Raw genomic sequence first — 5,376 nt, forward strand, 5'->3', positions numbered from 1 at the left:
AATCAGCAAAAGGAGTTAAAATGATACTATAAGGATCAAATCTGATTATAATAAATGTCAAAAGCTCATTGGATCGATTTGACATTTTCAGTTATTTGAAAAAAAAAAAAAAATTAGCTAGGCCTACTTTGAGGCCCGACTATCTCCATCATATCAATAAGATGCTATGGGGTTTGAAATGATCAAAAAGTAAAGACAAAGTTAAAGCTCCTTACATGTACATAGAAAATTTCTATGTGTACAATATTGTTACATTAGTTTTCTGGGAGATAAGATGATCAAACTTTGGAGTGAGCATGTCTCATCATGTAGCAACTTTGATTCTCATTTTAGCATCATATTTGCTAAGGTTTTCAAAAATTGGCTTTGTTGTTATGGCAATTCATGATGCATCCGATGTTCTTTTGGAGTAGCCAAGATGTTCAAATACACTAGCTCTACCTTGATACCTAGCATTTTCTTTTTCCTTTTTGCCATATCATGGCTTATGCTTTGCCTTGTGTATTTCCCCTTTTGGATTGTCTGGAGCACCAATTATGAAGTTGTTAATTGCATCGATATAAATAAATACAAAGGAGAAGGTCCCATTTATTACTACATCTTAGACATGCTATTCATTTGTTTACTCATCCTTCACTTTTATTAGTGGGTTTTTGATCTACCTAATTCTTGAATGGCAAATGAAGGTAAAAGGCAATATTAGTGAAGATGTCAAATCAAATTTTAAAGAACACAAAGAAGATTAAACTCTCCCAAATGAGCTATATTTTGAGAGATAAGAATGAAGTAGATATTCTTGAAATGTTAGTCAAATGAGCCTTTGTGGTGATCATAAATGTATGCATCATCATAGATGATTATCATGTAACAATTATGGACTTTGGTGTGTGTTGCTACATCAAATATATTGAGCAAATGCAAGAGGTTGTATATGCCAAGGCAGGAGAAAAAATTACATGGAAAATGGAAAGAAGTAAGCAATCAAACACTCAAAGCACAAATAATATACATTAACACAGGGCAATAATTAATGGTGTAGCTATAGTATCTTCACCTATTAAGCTCAAGAGTATATAGAGATGTCATTATGCACATGCAAAAAGGGAAAGAAAGTGGGAGTAGGAAGGATGTTGTTGGGTAGTCAAGGAGCCCACATTGTGAAAAAAGAAAGCTATTATTTTAGTAGAATAGACCACATAAAAGGGGAGCTCCATGGTTTGAGAAAAGTAAAGAGGCCATGATCAAAAAAGGGAAGCTGCCAGTCAAATGAACAATGCCAACATAACATTGAATAGTTAGCATTTGGCCATCATCACAATCATCCTACCCAAATATTTCCAAAATTCAAATAGCCTTATCAATTAGACTAAATAAAATTATAATTCTTTTTGTGGATATTCAGTTAAAGACTTGCAATTAGATATATTGAACAACATAATATAGTTCACAATTAGGACATTTTTAGTTGAAATGCAAAATATTTTTATAATTTTGGAATAATAGAGTACATAATCTCTCAAAAACTAACCATCTTACTCTTGATATGTTTGAAATATTGCTAATAGTTCTATAACCAAGGCACTTGAATCAAAGAAGAACTCCACATGAGGGGAGGTGGCAGCAATGTAGACCACACATAGGAACAAGGAGCCACAAGAAAATTTTAGAATAAGATGGGTGTGAAGTCTAAAGCCTAGGTCAAAGGAAGATATATGTTATTGAAGGAAAATACTAAATTGGCAAACTAAAGAGCCAAGGTCAATGAGACACTAAGACAGATTAAAGCAGAGGCAGAAGGTGGTGCAAAATAGGAAACCCCAATATCGAAGAATGAAGGGGAAACTCACACCAACAACAGTAGCCTTGGAGGCAGGGATGCCCACTCATTTTGGAAGTAGGGGCATCATGAGTGGAAAAATGACATGCAAAGAAGATCGTGTAGAGAATGAGCAAGGAGAAGAACCGACATCCATTTTGTGTGAAAGATATCCATTAGCATGTAAGATATGCCCCACGACTTGCCTAAGAATCACAGTCAAGATTCTTATGGTGATAAATGCCTCTACAAAAGTGTGAGTCCCATCTCAAAACATGACAAATATTTGGTCTTGCATGACTAGATACTGTCACCCATAAAATTGCATGATCACTCTCAAATCTTCAATGGCAAAGACCTATGCATACCCCCCACTTTATAAGCTATAATGCATGAAACAAAAAAAAGAAGTTAGAAGCCTTTATCCCATATTCTCTATGATGGGGAACTCTTATATATTTAAATACAATAGTACTCAATAAGCATAGTGTCTTGAAGACATTGTTGCTTTTGGAAGCAACAAGTGCCTGCATGGGACCTATGGCCAGCCAAACAGAAGACCAAAATTTTAACCAAAAATGCAATCCAAGGTGATGACGTTGAAAGATGCTAGAAAATTTGAAGAATTTGGGAAGGCACTATGTTGCCACTAGAAAATGGTGAGATTTTTCAGCAAGCAACATGGTGACCTACCAAAAAATCAAAAACCTAGATGTTGTAGAAGATGTGGGTGATGTGTCAGGCAGATCTCACTAATGCATAGAATGGTGACACATGGAAGATCTGACGGTGGTCACCATATTGCCAAGATGAAGTTACATGACCATTAACATAGCGACATGGTGACCCAATAAAAATTTGACACATGGCAGTGAGCTGGCGGTAAGATGGACAAATCTAAAATGGACACATAGTAGAGGCTTCATATGTGGCATATTTCTCAAGGTGCTAACATGGTGATAGGTGACATGTGTTGTTATGTTGCTATGTCACTGATGACATGGTAGAATGCTGACTAGGATAGCAACATGGCAATTGATGGCATGGCATGGTGACATGGTGCAATGATGTGGCAAAATAAAGGACTAATGAGATGATGCCATGTGGTGCCTAGTTAGAGCGGTTGGATGACAAACCAAAAAATGAACCATTCTAGCACTGACATGTTGCAAGGGTGGTCAAACTAGGTTTGACCTAAATGAAAAGTAGAGGGAAATTTCAAAAGTTTTAAAAGATTAATTTTTTAATATTTTTTCCTAGAAAAGTACATGCAAGCCAAAAAAAATTAAATAAATGTAGTTTTTATAATATAATTTTAACTTTTGAAAAAATAAAATATTTGTGCAAATGAAATCTTGAAGCCTAGTAGGAGCCCAATTTTCAAATCAAGATTCTAGGAGTTCCGATAAGTGGATATAGGCTTATTATATATCACTGAAACTAAGAGAAGAAAAACTTTCTGATTATGGTGTTTGTTTTTGCACAGGTGCTCACTAGTTCGAGTTACAAGAAGAAATGTATATTTTGGGCCTTCTCAGTGAGTGGGTGAAATTTGAAGATGGAGTTATAGGTTTGGTTAAAAACATGGTAAAAGGTCTATTGGATTAATTTTGAGGATATTATGCCATTCTAGTATAATTTGGCTCCAATTTTCAGTTATGATGAAGGATTTGATTTACCAATTGTACAGAGAGATTAGAGAGATTCTTTTAACTTCTTGAGGAGGTTTTTCAAGTGGACACATGTTAGATGTAGAGAAAATCTGGGAATTCTTTCCTCTATATCATTCTCTTTCTTTCTCATGGTATTGGTTCTAGTTTTTGGAGAAAAACTACTCATTTCTGTGATACCATTTTTGGTTCCAGTTTTGATGCATTCCCATCACTGTGACACCACATTCTTCATCGTAATTCTCTTGTATAAATAGTATTAGTGAAGATAATATAGAGAGTTTAGATCTATTGGGTGTTTTTTTGTTTTTATTTCATGTATTTGAATGTATTGTTTCAAAGAAATGAATATAAATGAGCAAGAATTTCTTTAGTTTCATTCTAATTCTCATCTCCTATCATAGTAATCTGCAGTCTTAAATGGTTTAAAGGAAAAGAACTAAGACCCATTTGCATCCCTTTAAGGTTGTATGTTAGATATGTTTTGTTGTTGGAACAAAGGGTCAAGTAAATGGTTGATGTGTTTCACAAGATTGTTGGTTATTTTCATAAGGATATTTCATAAGAATGAGATTTTTATGAACGTTGATGTTTGATTCACAAAGTGATAGGATAGATTTGATGTTTGGGTGTATGAAATGTGTCCTTGATATCATAGATGTATGTATTTGATTCATGAAATTGTCCAATAGATAAGGCATCGATCAATTACATGATCACTTATTCATGCTACTACATATTTGGGGTTGTGTTGATATTCAACATCATTAATCAATTGTATTTCCCTATCATGTTGAAGAGCTACAATAGAATTCCCTCACTCAGCTTATTAATTTCATTATCTTTCATCTAGCTACCATAGATCTATGTTATTACATAAGTCATTGGGAGGAATAAGGGTTAAATCTACTTAATAGATTTAGGAATGTGTTTTTGCACTGGTACCATATAAGTGAATCAAAGGTCCACCCACCTAGGTTTTGCAGTGCTTGAAGAAGAAGATGAAGGGTCTAGCCTTATCATTGGCTTGATGTATGAAATAGCATGTTGAAGATGGGAGTTAGCTACCCCTAGATGTGTCTTGTTCTCATTAGGGTAATTTGAAACCTGTAGTGTTTCAAAACACCAACAAAACCTTGTAAATACATATTGTGGATTATCACCCCTTTTGCATAACACTCGCACTTTTGCACACTGGAACTCAAAGCACTATACTTCAATGAAAATAACACTATCTAAGCAGTTTGAACCAACAATCAATCCAACATGTCACTATGAACCTATGAACTGAATCCACAAACAAAACCATCACATGTTCAACTTGTCAAACACTATCTAAACACTTAAAATACTAAAAAGCAAGTAATAATGAATAAGAATAGTTGTTGGCTCACACTATTTAGTGAGTGGTTTATTTTTTCCTTGTTTTTCTTTGATCATGTTCCTATGTCACTTGATGATATAAACTAATCTATGAGAGTGGCTAGGATGGTTCATGGTCATCTTTTATTTTATGTCTATTGAAATGTACCTTTGGAGTCTAGGGCATGTATATATGCCTCAAAAAGGGCAAGGTCATTTTCTATCTACATTGTGCTTTTTTATGCAAAAGGTTTGCATTTTTTCTCTGGCCCTTTATGCCATGATGCATTGCATTCTATTTTCACTATCCAAATAAAGCTCCATCTGACATACAGTGCACTTTCCAAAAGAAAAAATCTTCAAATAAATCTAACAATTCATCATCTTGCCTCCTTGGACTTCTATCATTAATCTCTTCATCCACCACCATGATCATGTATTCTGATACACCATGTTCGGACTAAAAATTGCATGCTTCATTTTTAGTCACATCTCAAATTTTTTGAGAAAATCAGGCTTATAAATGCT

At 34.4% G+C, this 5,376-nt stretch overlaps 1 pseudogene; it reads left to right on the top strand.

The window, feature by feature from the left end:
• Positions 1-215: 215 nt before the first annotated feature.
• Positions 216-746, top strand: LOC149544622 (ceramide synthase 1 LOH3 pseudogene; annotated as a pseudogene).
• The last annotated feature ends 4,630 nt before the right edge of the window (positions 747-5,376 follow it).

The sequence above is a fragment of the Cupressus sempervirens genome, chromosome 8 (assembly GCF_028749045.1).
Source record: "Cupressus sempervirens isolate cs-2001-9-10 chromosome 8, ASM2874904v1, whole genome shotgun sequence".
Lineage (NCBI taxonomy): Eukaryota > Viridiplantae > Streptophyta > Pinopsida > Cupressales > Cupressaceae > Cupressus > Cupressus sempervirens.